The following is a 16,764-nucleotide window of genomic DNA, read 5'->3' as shown; positions in this document are numbered from 1 at the left end:
AAGTTTATACAGTTCTCGAAAAATTTAAATGTTATAAATAACTATGTGAAACAGTGTTTTTTTTCTAAATTAAATGATGTAAAAAAATTTTAAAAAAATGCAATATCTAAAATTGCGTAAAATTGATTAAAAGTAAAATAATTTTTGAAATAAAATATAAATGTATTATTCTGTATAAAATATTTTTTAATATCTTATTTATTTTTAAAATAAAATTTAAATCTTGCACTTATAAAATTAACTGTTTTTTATAAATTGCGCCCTTTTATTATTTTTACTGCAACCAAAATTAAATTTTTCAACTTATCAAATTATAAGAAAAGCCAATAAAACATTCGTCCTTCCTTGGTTCGACCGCTGCCAGAGCGGCGACGAGAAATTGCGCAGTTTTGCAAAATGCACCCCTTCAAGTGCATCGGGAGGTGCATGTTGTGTTGCATAAAAGCGGTGCATGAGCCTGCGCATAGACCCAACTGCAACGGCCGCCTTGCGAATCTGACACTAACAATGAACTCTGTTTTGCACTTGCAGAAGCCTCGCCGTGAACCACCGCTGCTCGCGTGCCACCGAACCGGCCCTGAGGATAAAAAAAAACAAGGACCTCGCAGAAAAACGGACACACAAAAGAGTTGCGTCGCCCAACACACCTGTTATGCAACCCTCCGGACGCCTTCGCCATTGTTGTGTCTAGAACTGCGCCGGGCACTGGATTGTTGCGAAAAGTGATATTGGTGTCCATGCACGTCTCGCCGATTTTTCACAATTACTCTGGACAACGACAAAGTGAGTACATTCTTTTTCAATTATTAAATTTATCATTTTTTCAAAGTTTGATATTTTTTTTAATTCTTATTGGATTAGTGAGATGTTTCATTTTGTGAATAATTTTGAAAATTCTACTATAAGAGAACAGTTGAAATAAATTTTTGGCCCCTTTAAAAAGATAAGCAAAAAGTTGGCAAAACTTCCATTTATTTGATCTGATCCGGATAAAATTATTTGTTTCCTGCAGTTTGTTACTAACTGCGCCACTGAAGTTTATTGCCAGCCATATGACAAACAGTTTTATTCATTATATTAGACCAAAAATTTACTAATATGCAGTCGATTTCGCTCTCAAAACTTGGAAGCTTAATTGTTATTATTATTATTATCATTATTATTATTGTTGTTGTTGTTTATTTGTCCAAATTGTTAATGTGTTTCCTTTTCAAAATTTTAACTCATGCCTTGTGCAATTAATATACAATAAGGAGTTATAAAATAAATGCACTATGGAGTTTATTTGCATTTATTTTGGCGTTGGCTCGAAGTATTACATACTTGCATACATAAAATTTTTTGTTATTTTTAACTTCAGAAAGATAAAACCACTGATTATTCTGAACAAAAATGCCTCATTTCTTCTCCGAATGATAAAACTATTTGCAAGTTTGTAAATAATTACAGAGGACGGTACATACCATACTATACTTTAAAATTAAAGTTGTATTTTACGCTTCTATATTTTCAGGGAAAATAGAGAATATTATATTGTAATTTTTAATAATTTTTTTTCCAACTGATAAGTTCTATATCACAAAAATTTCTTCCTCATTTGCCAATTTTGTGCAGTTGTGTTGCTATGAAAATAAATTGAAAAAAAAATTACAATTAATTAAAATTTCAATAAACTCCTATTGCGTTCTTCATGCATTAAGAGATTGCATACAAAATTTGACAAAATATTTAAAGTATTTTATTATAATGTATTTTAACGTCGTTTGCATAGAGCTGATCAAAAACATCAACTGGAGTAAGAATTGTAATATGTTTCTAATTTTGGCTGAAAAACTTTCACGCGATTATTTATGCTTGATCGTCACATGCACACCATCAACGAGTTGGTCTTGACACGCAGCATCATATTATTTTGCTAGAATAGTCAAGTTCACATTGGAGCTGGTTATCGCATCGGCTGGCTATACTGACAGTGAGCTGCTGAACAGCGACAAACAAATGTAACAAAGTGCAATGACGATCGCACTCTTTGTTTAGCAATAAGCAACCAAGAATAATAACAAACCATAACGATAGGAGCGAGAAAATGCCTAACGACTTTATGTCACCGTCAGTGTTATGATTTTGCGTCATATTTTAATTTTGCCGCTTATGTCAGTTTTTTCCTGAAGAATATAACCTTTTAAATCTGATGTTTTTGGAATTTCACAAGGAAATTACTCAGGCCGATGGCGAGAACAAAAGTTTTAATTGTTTTAAGTTATCGGACTTCAACCAGTAAAAATATGTAGAAAATAGATTGACGGTTCCAATCTTTGATTGACTTTTCTTAATTGTATAAAAGTTGCTCCAAATTTTTTAAGAAAGGCGCAAGTTTATCTGTGAAGCTTTATATCTTATCGGCGTGACCCAAATCATTTATTTTCGTGAATTTCGTGTCTGCTGCTATGCCGATCGGTTTATATTTTTCGGCACGATTGCGTCAAAGTTTTAATTGCGGAAAGTCTCTGAGTCATTGTTGAAAAATAACAATAATTTCCCGCCTACAAAAATTGCACAAAATTTCATAAGGAATGTTTTGACACTTTCCGCGATGGATTTCGTTATTGCTTGTTGGCACCATCATAATATGCGTGTGAAATAATCGCGTTTGTTTCGAACGTAATTGATAGCCTATTAACCAACTAATTAATGACTCTTTTTTCTTTCTTTTTTTAGGGTCAGGCCAAGACAAAGTCGTGTCAGCCTGTGCCCTTTATTAGTGGTGCAGAAGGCACCACCCAATTTATTTATTCTTATTTATTGTTTTTTTTTTGTTCAACTTTAATTAAAAAACTATAAATTTTTTGCTGACTAATATAATAAAATAGTGGAAGCTATATATGGTTGGCCATTGCTGGCTATGGTGTTTGTCAAAGTTCTGTGGCGTCACGAGAGGAAATTGAAGTGACATGTTGGCTTTTTGATTGCAAACTTATGATTAGAAAAAAATTAGCAAAGATAACGATTCTAAAATTCTAGTAGTTGCAAAAGTCTTTAATTGTAAAATAAAACTTATCCATTAATTTCCATGTAAATGTTAAAATTCAATTAATGAGGTATTAGCACTTAAATGCTAATTCTTTTGTCATCATCAAAAAATTCAAATTTCCATCAATATAAATAATTTTATTTTACAAGATTTATTAAAGGTTTGATTTAAAAATCTTTTAATTCCTGATATGAAAAGTTAGATATCATGGAGAAATTATGCATACATTTCTCAAACTGCAAACCAGCTGCAAACAATAAATTTGTTGATATTCGGGACAGAAGTAAAACCACTCAAATGGAACTCTAACATTATTGTATATAATTATTATATCGCAAAACACTCTTGAAACTAGTATTTACAGTAATTTTTAGTACATTATTATTGATGTTTATTTGTTCAAACTTGTTGCAATTATTCTACATTGAATGAAAGACAATTTTTATCGAAAAACTGAATTTGTTGTACATTTTGGACTTGAAATACAAATTTCAAAATACTGTCGAAACTCAAAATTAACAGTTGACTTAATTAAATTGATTAATAAAAATCCATCGTATGGGGTGTTAGCCGTGATTTGTAGGTTTATAAATTCAAAAAGAAAAAATTTAGCGTGGAATCACGTGGAATTCTGAAACTGAGTGAAAAAGTAATGTTTTTTTTATAACAAAGTTCAATCCGGAAATTTCAAAATTTAAATAAAAAACAAATCTCTAATCTGTAATGAATCTATTTAGTATTTAATTTGTGGACACATTAGAGCACGTGAAACGAGTCGGTGGCCTGCGCATTGGCTGGGAATATTATCGCGTTTAGGCGCGCAAAAAGCCGCAGGATGAGTTTTTTTTTCACTCGTCGTCCGTCGGTGTGCGGATTGAGTTTCAAGTGCAGCGACGGTCGGACACATACAGTGTGTGTGTCATAGTGCGAAGAAAGAAGAAAAAAGTCGACGGGGGTCGAAAAGGCAAAGCCGCTTTGCCTTTGCCAAGCCGCGAGTGGAAGATCACATGACCATTTGCTCTGGCGTGCGCACTCGCGGAGAGGAGCTGCTTTAAACTCTCTCATTTAATTTCAACTATAAATGTTGTCGGTCGTTCACCTCTCGATTGGCGGCCTAGATATTGCAAGCTGATAATTGCAGCTGCCGCCCCGCCGCCGTCCCTCCGTCCGTACTCACGAAAAACACGAGGACGCGATTTTCGTGGTCGCGCCGCTCCCAGATAAAGAACTGACACTTACTTTTTTTATAGCCCAAAACCTTATATAACTAGATAAAAGTTCGACAATTTTCAAACTTGTTGCTTTGATGTTTTAGTTGTTATTTTATGAAGTTATTTTTAGTGACGTTTCAATCATTTAATTTAAATTCTTTAATCTTTTTTTAAACTCGTTGGTTTTAATTATTTCCATTTTAAAAAGGCATTCATATTGATTTTTGAACATCTATTGGCTCTAATAAATCCAATAAAAATTTTGTGGTTCTGAAGTCTTCCAATTTATAATTGCAATCAGATTTTTCATTTGTATCTTGATCAATTTGAATCAGACTATATAATTTAAAAATTTGTAAATTTATATTAAAACTAACTGAAATATATAATAGGGATTTAAAAAATAATTAAATTTAAAAAAAAAATATGTGTCTGTAAAATTTAAGCTTTTTTATATTATATTATTTAAACTTTTAAATAACCATCTGTATATTCTGATCAGTAATAAAAAATGTTTAAGGAAGTAAAAAATATATTGCTTTAAAATATTTAAAAGCTCAATTTTTTATAAAAACAATTTTGCATTGACTTGAAATTTTTCATCCACAGAATTGACTTATTAAGAAAATAAGTCACCTCTCGCCACAATAATATATTTTTTTCCATATCAGGCTTCATCCTTAAGAAACATTCAAGGAATTAATTCGGTTGACCTTTGATATGAAAAATGCAGAATTTTTTTCTCATTTATATTTTTATTTTTACTACTATATTGTGCACGAGCGACCTTTTCTTCTCATATCTTTCCCCACGTGACGTTGATCAAGCATTTCAAAGCTCGTTATCACACTCTTGCGGAAGTTCAAGCCAGAGGAATTCCTCGAGCAAGTCCAAATGCTGGGAGGAACGAACTCCTATGGCCAACACGTCGCGAAAACCATCTACATATTATGCAAATGCACTTTGATGCATTTCGCAGATAAACCCAATCTGGAAATAACATTTTTTTTTTCAAAGGATTTTTCTGTCTGAGCAAAAAATTGGTGGTATCATGTGGCGATCGCATTACCGCCCACGCACCCTTGCTGGCCATAATGTGATTTCCAATTAGTCTTCTTGGCGTAGATAAGCAAAGTCGTCACTCCATTAGGGAGCGTCTTGTGCGTGTGGGCCGACGTCTCAAAGTTGCGTTTCCCTGCTTCCGCGTCGATTTCGGGGCTCTGCAGGGTTAGTGTACCAGAAAGATGAGTTTAGAGACGCACTCAAGACGCGGGAGAAAAAGGGGTTCCCTGGGGCGTGCCCAAAACTGCTTCCTTGTTCCTGCACCCAATTTTCACCGTTAATGCACCTGTCTCAAATGTCTTTGTTAATGAACAGAAACAGTATAAAGGTAATGTTAAATTTTAAATATCACTAAACAAGTATGTAAAAATTTCATTCTTGCTCATTTCCCTTTTTAGTATAACAACTCGATATATGTATTTTTTATCTTTATTTATTTTCTTTTCAACGTCTTTTTTTATAATTTCCGTTTATCTCCCATAACATAGTATTTTTCCATGGAGCTGATCTTCGCATGTGACCTTGACGTGCGTTTGTTATGGTCTAAGGAGTAAAGTACTGCGTGGTGTATTAGGCCGCGTTTCTTGTAGTGGAATATGAATGCTATTTAATTATATAGCAAGGCCTGCCAAACCTCAAATACATCATTCTTTTCTTGACTTTGAGCACACTTTGTATGGAGTTAATATCATGTACACTAAACTTATAATAAGGAAATTACCGATGAACATATAATAATTTTGCACTATTAGTTTATTAAAAAATAATTTACTATAGCTATATACTTAAAAAAGTTTATTTGGCAAATTTTTATACTTTAAATTAATTTAATAATATACATCATAAAGTACCATATTAACTTGATGCAAAATACTTGGAAAAAAATAGTTAAAAAAAATCATCTTCTAATATTGAAAGTAACAAGTTCAGCAATTTTGTAATCAAAGTGGTTAATTACGTGGTTAAATTTAGAGAATGCTGCAGTGAGAGTGAATTGTGTCTTTTGAAGAGTGTGTGCGCGATAACGCAGCTCTATGTAATGGATTGTTTGCGTAAACGGAGTTTGTTTTATGATGTTTGGTGTGTTGTCGAGGAGGAGAAGAAGAAGAAGTAAAAGTGCAATGCACACGGTTTGTATATGCACATGTGCGGTTATTAATACATTCTTATGCTATCAGGTGTGACTGTTAATAATTCACATTACTTATGGTTTCTTGGTGTATGACCTTGCAAACATTAAACGGATTTTGTATTATTTTTCCTTAGAATAAATTGGCTTAAAAAATTATTGTTTACCCTGCATGAAAATTAGCTGTTTATAAAAATATGTTCTAAAAATTAAATTTTCCAAACAAATTTCAATAAATTTTTGTATAGTTTGTGGATTTCTCCTTCAGATAATTGGAAATATTATTGAGGTTAAAAATAGAGTTCATTGCACTGTTCAGCTGCAAACGTGGACAACAGTACCAATATGTTAATGCTATTAGTTGCATGCTCACACACAACTTTTCACTTTCATTGAGATTCATTGAGCAATTATATTTACGTACCTGCTTGTCTTGTACGTGGACGGAATTCGATTGTGTGTTCCTTTACACGGCAGTTAAAATATTCCTCTTATAGTTGTCGCTTGGCCGCTGCGCAGTCCATTGTTGTTGAGTGAGTTCGGTAGCTCAAGTCGTAACTTTTAATCTTTGAACTGGATGGAATGGATAAACTCGCAGGTTCATTCAAACACCTGTTTCAACACCATAATATAAATTCAAATTGGTTAAGTTTAATTGGTTTCAGTATTTTAAATATATATATTTAACATTAATGCTTATGCTACAGCAAAAGCATAAAAATACAACAGTTAAAAAAAATGTTAAATAATATACTTTTTGGAATTTATTTTATTTTATTGGTTATATAAAAGTAACATACAATTTAAAAATTTGTCAATATATTGTTGTTAGAAGACATTAGATTTTGAAAGCAATAAATGTTTTGATTGAAAATCAAAATTATTCTAATATTCTTAAGTTTACTTGTTTGTAAATAAATTAAGCGATAATCATTGCTATCCAACCGAGATTAATTAGCCTTCTATTTTGTTTTTGATGCTCCAAATTTTTTATCAATTTTGAATTAATTTGTTTAACGGTTTGAATAATATCTAAACTTTTCCAAATGCTCTTATTCTATTGAAAAATTATATAAATTTTAATCAGTTTAAAAAGAATTGTGAATATTGCAAAATTATTTTTGTGGTTTCTGGGAATTCTTAAACAAGCTTTGAAAATTTCTAAGAATTTTGATTTGCCTGTTGACTATGCAACAATCGCGACGGTCTTGTTGGCACGGTTGCATACATTCTGCAGAGCTCGCTAGCAAATGCCTACTTTCAGAGTCAGGTTCAACCTTACTCAGGTTGGGCTAGGCTCTTGCTTAAAGCGCAGAATGAGTGTTTATGAAATTTTAATAGGATGAAAATAGTACGAACTCATGAAATGAAGAATTTTTTTTTTTAATTTTCTTTTTTGTTTCTAAAATTGTAGAAAAAGAGGTAGTTATAATAATATCAATAAATCACATTTCACAATAATAATTATTAAAAAATTGGAATTCGGCTTCATAATGTAACTGTTTTTTTAAAAATTCAATGAAATGCTCTAGATTTCCCAAGTCTTGTTTAAGAAATTTGAAAAAACCACACGTGATTTTTTGGGTGAATAATAAAAAGTTCAACTGCTCGTTTGATCTCACTCGAGAGCTTTTGTCTTGCGTTACGAAAAGTATTCTGCATTGTTTGTTTATTTGCACAGTTTGTCGGTCGGCCGATTAATCAGCCAAGTCGGCGAGTATATTTGAGAATCTCCCGTGCTGCTCACAAAGAGTTATTGCTCTCTGCCGCCACCGCCGCCTTTCACTTTCAGCGTGCGATTTTTTCGCCGGCTTGAAAAGCTCGTCAGAATTCAACTTCACAGACAAAAACTTGGGAATGAACAGCTATGGAGAAAGTGTAGTGAATTATCATTATTTTTTGTGTAAATTGAATTATCTGCTACTTCCTGATTGACAAAAAAGTAAAATCAATGAAATGAATCTAATTTATTATTTATAATATAATTAATAATTATAGTTCATAGTGTGTACTACATGATGTCAAAAAGTTTAAACTTTATAGAGTTAAACTAAGGAAAATTCATTTTCTTACCGTTTAAATATTTCTCTTCTTCCCAATTATAATTTCCACCATAGTTAGTCTGAGGATCAAAAATTATATTAGAAAACTAGATTTTCTAATTAATAACATATAACGTATATTTTGAACAATACGATTTTCTTCAGGCACGATTCGATTTGAAAGTATCCACAAATCCTGACTGATAAATAGTAATAACCTCTCACATAGCTTTTTTCTTTTGCTATACAACAAAGTTTAGAAATTGTTTATTAAAAAAAACTATAAAAAGCATTTATTTTAATTTTTAAATAAAAATAGTAGATCTCAGTCTTTTTTGGTATTCATATGGCAACGAATTAATTTGATGCTTACTTAAAAAAAAAATCTGATCAGCGCGTCAAAATATTATTGAGCTTATCACAAATTCGTATCAATTGGTGCCACTAGTAAGGCTAAATCAGTCCACAAGTGTAACTTTCAGACACAAATTATACAAATTATAAAGATTCAATGATTTTAATCCAAATAATTTATTTTCTATAAACCATGCAATTTTAACAGTGTCGAATAAAATATTTAAATTACTTATTATATTGTTGACCCAGTTTTGCGGGTGCTGTCAGGAGAATGAGTGGAAGGGTGGAGGATGCAGAGTCGGAGTTAGCGAGTAGTGACACAAGGCCAGCCGTAGGGTGAACGAACTTGCCATTAGGACAAGGCCACAGCAGCCACTTGACGTAATCCGTGCCGCCGATCGCTGCCTCCGCTGTTATTGCACGCCTGCCTCTCTTTCCCCCGAGCTGACCTCAAAACGCTCACAGACGCAACACACCTCGCCGAACGTTCATTATTTTATTCCATCAACCAGATTCCCTCTCTGGCGTTTCAAAAATCGTACGCTTATTGATTCCCATCATCAGTCGCGTAATCAGTCGTCGGTGGGAAATATAATTAATTAGCTCGCGTCGCAACAAAGGGCTTGAATAACAACAATCACAATTTTTATATAAATACCAAAGGAATTTAGTCGTTCACCGATCCGATTGAGGAAAGTGAATTTCATTTTCAATGATAGCAGAACTTTATCAATTTTAATTAAACTGGATATTTAAATTAGGTGTTATGAGAGGACGTCCTTCAACTCGATAAACTAGTTTGCCAGTTTTATTAATTTTAGAGTTGAAAACAATAATTTATTTATTTACAATTTATCCTTCTACATCCTTCACAAAAGCTGCGCTGATTAAAATTTACAGTGGTTAGTCATATCTGAATAGTATGAAAACTGTCATGTAAAATGATGTAAATTTGGCTGCAAAGGAAATTTTATTGGGGTTGGGTTCATAAGTAAGGAAAACTTTGCCCCACACGTGAACTCATACACATTATATCTAAAAAAAAATTAGAAAGATGCATAATTTAAAATTTTTACATTATATAACAATTACAAAAACTGTGGTACAAGAATAAATTTAATATAAAAAAGTAAAAACATTACAAAAATTTCAAATTTAATTTTTACTACCATATTTTGGGCATTTTATGTCAAAATAAAAGCAATTAATTGTCTTCAAATCAATTAATCTCTGACAATGTCCTTTTGCCAGCATCAAGCATCATATTTCTGAAAAAAATTATTTATAAGCAATTGACCTGCTTATGCTTGTTATCAGCAATCGTATTGCTGAATTGCGCACAGAAAAATAATGGTTATCAATACCTGAAAAAAAATGAAACGAGCCGCCGGTTTTGTCTTTCTGGGACGCGACGCACGAAACGAAGTGCAAACACACACAATCGGCCTGAGAGCGTTTTCGGGGCCAGCGGGTGAATGACTCCGCGCGCCGCGGTCTGCGAGTGAGCGTTCGCTTTTTTTTTCATTGTCCAATTGCACAAGATTTGGCCGCGGCACTAAAAAAGCTGCACCGGGTTTCGCTCTATCTCTATACGTGAATATTGCTAAAAAGTGAAAGTGGCTTCCTTTGGCGCGCCGTTTTGAGGCCGCAGAGTTGGTCGGAGTCATCAACCTGCAGAGTCAAGAACAATGCTGCAATTTCGGCAGATTGGAAAACACGCCGCGCGAGCAGAGCCATGCACAAGGGCGTTGTTATTTTTCACGTCGGGCTAATTATGCAACCGACACGCCGCGCAGTTGCCTCTCGATTTGCATAAAAAATTGCAGCTCGCTGATGCTTCACTCTCAAAACGCGCCGCTCTCTCTTGGTCTAACGTGTAATTTTGCATATTTTGAAATTGCTGTGCAAAATAAGTAGCAAAGTAGCAACATTTACTTTTCATCTTGCTTGATCAAAAACTTAACAAATTAAATTTCTATATTTTTTCAAGAATATAAGAATAAACGGAAAAAAATCCAGTGCTCAAATATCAGGGGAACCGCATATTTTAACCCTTTCAATACATGAATTTTTTGTTTTTAAACTGCAAAGATTAATAGATGTTTAAAATAAATTATAATGTTTTTTACTTTATATTACCCAAGCCTTCATTAGAGCTAAAAGGAAATTAAAATAATAATTAAATTTACTATATTTACGTTATTACATAATGACGTATTAAACAATCTGACGCATTTAATTTCATTTTTGTAATACACAACAATAACTTGTATTGTATTTATTATTATTTTTTTAAATAAACTGATAATTATCTATAATTACCTATAGGTAATTGGTATTTATTTTTTTTCTTTCAGTTTTATTTTGTGAAATTTTTTTATTGAACAAAAATTATTAATGTATATTTTTGTGTTGTTAATGATGTTTTTAACAAATGAAATATTTTACATCTTGCTCAGCTCTGTTGCTTATTAGCTATAAAATTATATCATATTTTAATTCAATTAAATTGTAATAGGACACACGAAAAGTAGTAACACCTAAATTATATAACAGTTCCATCTCCATTTTAAGATAATTATAGGTGTATGTTATTTACCTTTTTATTATTAATTTATAAAATACCTTAAATGGTGATTATTTATTTACTAAATAATCATAATTTTTAAGATTGAAGTGTATAATAACATGAAATTTCTGTAACCTCTTTTAGCACTTTTAAATTGGTCTATCTGTTCCTTTTAATTAAAATTAAAGTCCTATACATTTCTACATTAGCAAATAATATTATTGTTGCTAAATCGTCTGAATTTAGCTCACTGTGAATTTGGGTTCTACAATTTCATAATTCATAAATATAATTTATGTAAATCACCAAGAGACTAATATGATTTTATTTTATTTAAAATACTTAATTATTTTGTATTTAAACTGCAGCTTTTTGGTTTCAGTATTAAATTTATCGACATTATTTTTAATTTTTTTATGCAATTAATTTCATGACTGTGACTTTCATATTTGAGAGCAAAAGCAAAAGTGAGACTGCGTGCTTGGGGCTCATTTGCGGGGGTGGCTTATTGGCCCTGTGTTGACGTCAGTGGTGTGTGTGTGTTCGAGACGAGCATGGGGCTGGGAGGCTGAGTAGCTGCTTGGCTGCCGGTCGGCCGGCGTCTCATCTCTTTCTCGCGCGCCACTGCCCCGAGGTCGTTGAACCACAGGCTCTCTGCTCGGGCTCTTTTTTTTCTCTTGGCGTGTCTTTCTAGTCGGGCCTCCACACCCGCGCCTCCTCTGAACTTTCAGATTTCGCTAATCACACCAAGGACTGTTCGTACCACTTCCTTGTAACAAAAAGTCACGGTGTTGCGCAACCACTTATTACTTCGATTCTTCCTTAAAAATTAAATACGGGTTTATAATTTTATCCAATGTAATCCTTCGTGTCATTGTTTTCTTTTTGACATGCAATCCAACAACTTTCGATTTTAAAAAGAATCATCCAAAATATTTTCATTTTGAGTTTACATCTATATCAAAGCTAAATTTATTTTTCATATAGGGTACTATTATTTTTTAATTGATAAAAAACTACTTCTACTTTTACCATTAGTCTAGGAGCATGATGTGTCTTATAATAAACATTTTTTTTCATCAATAATTTGAAGAAATATTAGAAATTGATAACCATTTAATTAATTAATCTTTTTTCTAAAGTTATCGGCATTCTAGGCCAAGAATTTAGCTCAGTTTAATAAAAGTATAATGGAACCTGTTTATTTTTTATTTTTTGCAATAATATTTAAATTTCATATTCATTAAACGTAAAAGACATTTGAGGAAATAGAACTGATTTCCAAAGGAAAGGCACATGAGAAGCCAATTTTACTTCGGGGGATGGGGGTCTTTTTGATCTCACAATCAGAGGATTTAGCAAAATTCTCACCAAACTCTCATATGTTTTGAATCCATTGCCATAATGAATTTTAGAGCTCAATTTTGCAAGTTTTTATTCACCAGTTAAGAAATTGATTTTAGTAATGGTGGTTGAGCTAGTTCTATTTTTGATTTCAGTTAATATATAAACATTTTCTTTTAAACCTGATCTCTAAATTTAATAATTTTGTATGTACGTCGCTTTAATTCTGAGAGTTAAATCGAGCCTATATATTTTGCAACACGCCATCGCGAATGACATTAGAGTGCTTTTTAAAATGATCAACGAGCTGAAGACTTTAAAGTGGCGGTAAACGCAGCGTGAAAATTTAAGCCGCGCGCGTCGAGAGGCGAATATGCCAGGGGTGAGATGCAAATGCGGTGAGAAATGAGTGGCGCGTCTCGTTCGGCACACAATGTGCATCGCTCTTTTTTGCCCTTTAAACTTTATGTTCAATATAATCTGGGCGCGCACTACAAAGTTGAGCCGCTGCGCTATTTTACGAGCCGCCTTGTGACTAATTAGCCTGCTCGTAACACGCGCATTACCAAACGGCGCGCGAAAGATGAATTGCTCGCCACTCGTCATCCTGCACTTTTTCTGTCTCTCTTTCACATGTACATATAAACGCCGAGCCAGCAGCAATATGCGTGTGTGGGTGTGGTATTTTCAGACGAGATAATTAGAGCAGCAGAAAATGCTTCACTGGTGTGCTCCCGAGAATTGCAACTTGCAGAAATAGCTCAATTTATTATTTATTCTTAACAAGTTAAAAAAAAAATGGAATTTAATGAAAAAATATGGAAATTCAAGAAATAACTAATGATTAATCTCAAAGCTATCGCAGATTTTTAGGTTTTAGAGTTTTACATACTTTTTCCCAATTTAGAAAAAAGATTGAATTTTATGGTATTTCAATTCGCTCGAGTAAAAATGTAATTAAGTACTTCTTATTGTCCCTTCCAGATCCTTCAATCTCTCGGTTCTGTACGTAAATATACAATCGTCTTTGATTTTTGCTATTTATTTACATGAAAATAATATTTTTTATACTTATGCATAAGTTAAAAAATATTTAAACCTGCCTTTTGAACTTAAAAATTAAATTATAATTATCAGATTTAATTTTAGTGTGAATTCCAACATTATTTGGAAATTTTTCACCAACAGCAATTTTTGCATTTAAGGTGATTAAGAACAAATCTGAGGTGCACGGTAGTCACTTAAATATTTTTAGTGTACATACATTTTTATTCAAAACAAAGATGTCATTAAATTTTTAACTTGTAATTTTCAAGCTTTTTAAATACATGCAAAACTTGTATTTTTTTTATATGATAGGCTCTTCTCGAAACATCTTCATAAATTTCCCATTCAATGGTATAAGAAGTTCTGGACCTTTCCGGGCTAGCTGAATTAAATTTCACAAGCAGCTGTCGTAAATATTTCGTATGTACATTCGTAGCGATGGTGCGCAAGTGGTGCGTGTTGGCTGCAAATCAAGGAGCACCGCCCTGCCGGGTATACTGCTCCGCCACACAAGGTAGTCAGACGGGCGGGCCGCGTTGCCAGGGGCTTTGAGTGCATCCGAGTCGTCGGCGGCATGACTAGAACACCTTTGTGTTTCCACTCAGTAAGTCGCAGTTTGATTAAAACGACACTGCTTGCTCTTGTGGCTGGCCACTAGTTATACTCACAGACTAACAGAGCAACTCGCTTCAGACACGTACGTCAGCCCAAGCAAATCTAATATGGAAATTATACCAGGAATTCAAGCCAGTTTTGAGAAGAATAAAATTAGTAAAAATGCCACTGAATTAGAGCATAAACGGGATTTTTATCAGGATTAAAACAGTTAAAAAGATCATTGAAACCGCAAGTAATGGATAATAAGCTATTCATTGTTTTAAAATGAAAAAAAATTTTACAAAACATATTTTTCACAAGCATTTAATAGAGAAATTTTTCATCAACATTTATTTACATCAAGTTAGAAGAGTAACAGTTATTTTTTCTTTGTGAAGTTTGGGCTACTAAAGAAAAAGAATAAAAAAACAAGTGCCACTGTTACGGGCAAAACTTATTTAGGAATTATTCTGAGGATATATTATATATCTCTGTATTTTGAAAATTTATAAATATATAATTGATAAAAATTGCAATAAAAAAAAAACATTTTTTGGCCTAGATTGCACAGGTTCACGGTTTAAGAAATGATAAATAAAATACGCCATACGCGGCATACACCTAAAATGCGACATTTTACATAATTTTAATTTTAAATAGATTAAAATCTTATTATAATAATAATTGTGGTTATCCTGATTATTCTGGTTATGCCACCCAAACTGTTTTTGTTGGTAGAGTAGCACGTCTGTTGGAAAAGCGACGAGGATTAATTATGAGAGGAGCGGCGCGGCGCGAGTAGTGCATTATTTTTATTTTACGCTTTGAACTTGCCAGCAGCAGCGCGAGTGTCGAAATCGGCCCGAAATAATGCTAATGAATGCATAGCGTGAAGGTCCAAAGTGCAGTGTCACACATGCCAAATAAAGCACAGCAGCCGCAAAACACGGTGAACGCCAAAAATACCGCGTGCCTTTCGAGCTGCGCCTCCTCATGGTGATTTAACACCAAGAACGCGCGGCCAGAAGTGCATCTTCTCTCTCTCGTTTGCAGCATGTGCGTCATTTTTATTGCATTTCCAAGAGCTGATTGCTCATTTCCTGCCTGCTTTTGCTAATCTAAATATATTTAATGTGCTCTCTCAAACAAGTTCGTAATCTCATTAGTCTGAAAAAAACCTTATGTTAAGGACATAAAATAATAATTTGTGTACTGTTTCCACAAATATCAAAATGTGAATTAAATATGTTTGTGCGAAAATGAATTTAAAAAAAAAAAATTAGGAAGAAAAATATTAAAATTTTTTTTGGTTTGTTTTTTATTGTATCCGTGAATTTAAACTGAAATAATTTTCAAATAGATCACACGCCCTTTGTAAGTTATTTTTAATTGGAAAAATACTTTTAAGATTGATGCAAATATTAAATATTCTAGTTCAAAAATAATTTAAACGGAAATTTACTGCTTTACGATACTTATATTTTTGTTCCTTATTTTTATAGGAACGAAAATAAAAATTCTCTCAGTTTTACTCATAAATAAAATCTTCTTCTTTAAATAGTTAAAAGTCCGCTGAGCAAATACAATCGGAGGAATAATAATTTGTCTGGCCGAGTGACTTTTGTCATAAAACATTTCATTGACAAAGCTGTGCGTGCGTGGAACTGAAAAACTCTTCGGCGTGCGTGATTGCCGATTTCTGCATCGTTAGGCACACGTGGCGACCAAGACGAGTCGCTCGTCAAATTATTTTGCCTTGTTTTGCGTTCAGCTGGTCACATTTTTCGCGCTCTTGTCGCGGGCAGAACGATAGACACGAGTCTGTCCGTCGTCGCGTCTCGCGGTCATTGTGGAGGGCACGTGAACGATTGTCACCGCCACATGCTCTCCCGTATCGACTATTGTACACTTTTTTCAGCGGGGAACACGTGTAAATTACGAGATGCCTTACAAAGTAAAGTTTGCGGCGAAAATATTTTAATGCCGTGGCTTATGGCCCCCTGCGCTTGTCTGTTTGTGGCCTTACCAGGCATTACTTGCTGAATTTACAAACAACCAAAACAGTGAAGGCTCAACGTGTTCTTTTTTTGTCTTGCATACTTGGAAAAAAAGAAAATAAAATAGTAGAAAAGAAGGCAAATATACTTAATGAAAAACTTCTTGTCGTATGAATTATGAAAAAGTGATAAAAACAAATCACTGAAACTTATTACCTAGAGATTTTAACCTATACTCAGTCAGTGGGGTAGACATTTTTAATTGCATATAATTGGAAAATTATGTCTTTGTAATAGTTACAAAGTAGATCCAAGTTCTGAGGAAAATAAATTAAAAATAATTTTAGTTGAAAATTAACACAAGATAGGGTTATAAGA

The 16,764-nt window shown here is 33.1% G+C and overlaps 1 protein-coding gene and 1 long non-coding RNA gene across 4 annotated transcripts in view; one reads left to right on the top strand and one right to left on the bottom strand.

Moving 5' to 3' along the window:
• Positions 1 to 16,764, top strand: part of LOC132199309 (hormone receptor 4) — a 52,193-nt gene that overhangs the window by 1,628 nt on the left and 33,801 nt on the right. For all 3 annotated transcript variants that reach the window (XM_059623920.1, XM_059623926.1, XM_059623925.1), the window contains exon 2: positions 532 to 783. The gene's annotated coding sequence lies outside the window, so the exon portion shown is untranslated. The remainder of the gene's footprint in view (positions 1 to 531; positions 784 to 16,764) is intronic.
• On the bottom strand, positions 5,058 to 9,265 carry LOC132200985 (uncharacterized). Its single transcript, XR_009442227.1, has 4 exons — positions 9,062 to 9,265; positions 8,507 to 8,555; positions 6,858 to 7,045; positions 5,058 to 5,590 (listed from the first exon to the last, which is right to left on the bottom strand). It is a non-coding gene; the product is annotated as an uncharacterized LOC132200985 (long non-coding RNA).

This window comes from Neocloeon triangulifer, unplaced genomic scaffold (genome assembly GCF_031216515.1).
Source record: "Neocloeon triangulifer isolate White Clay Creek 2 clone unplaced genomic scaffold, ASM3121651v1 ptg000014l, whole genome shotgun sequence".
In the NCBI taxonomy this organism is placed as follows: domain Eukaryota; kingdom Metazoa; phylum Arthropoda; class Insecta; order Ephemeroptera; family Baetidae; genus Neocloeon; species Neocloeon triangulifer.
This window is presented reverse-complemented; position numbering and strand designations above follow the sequence as displayed.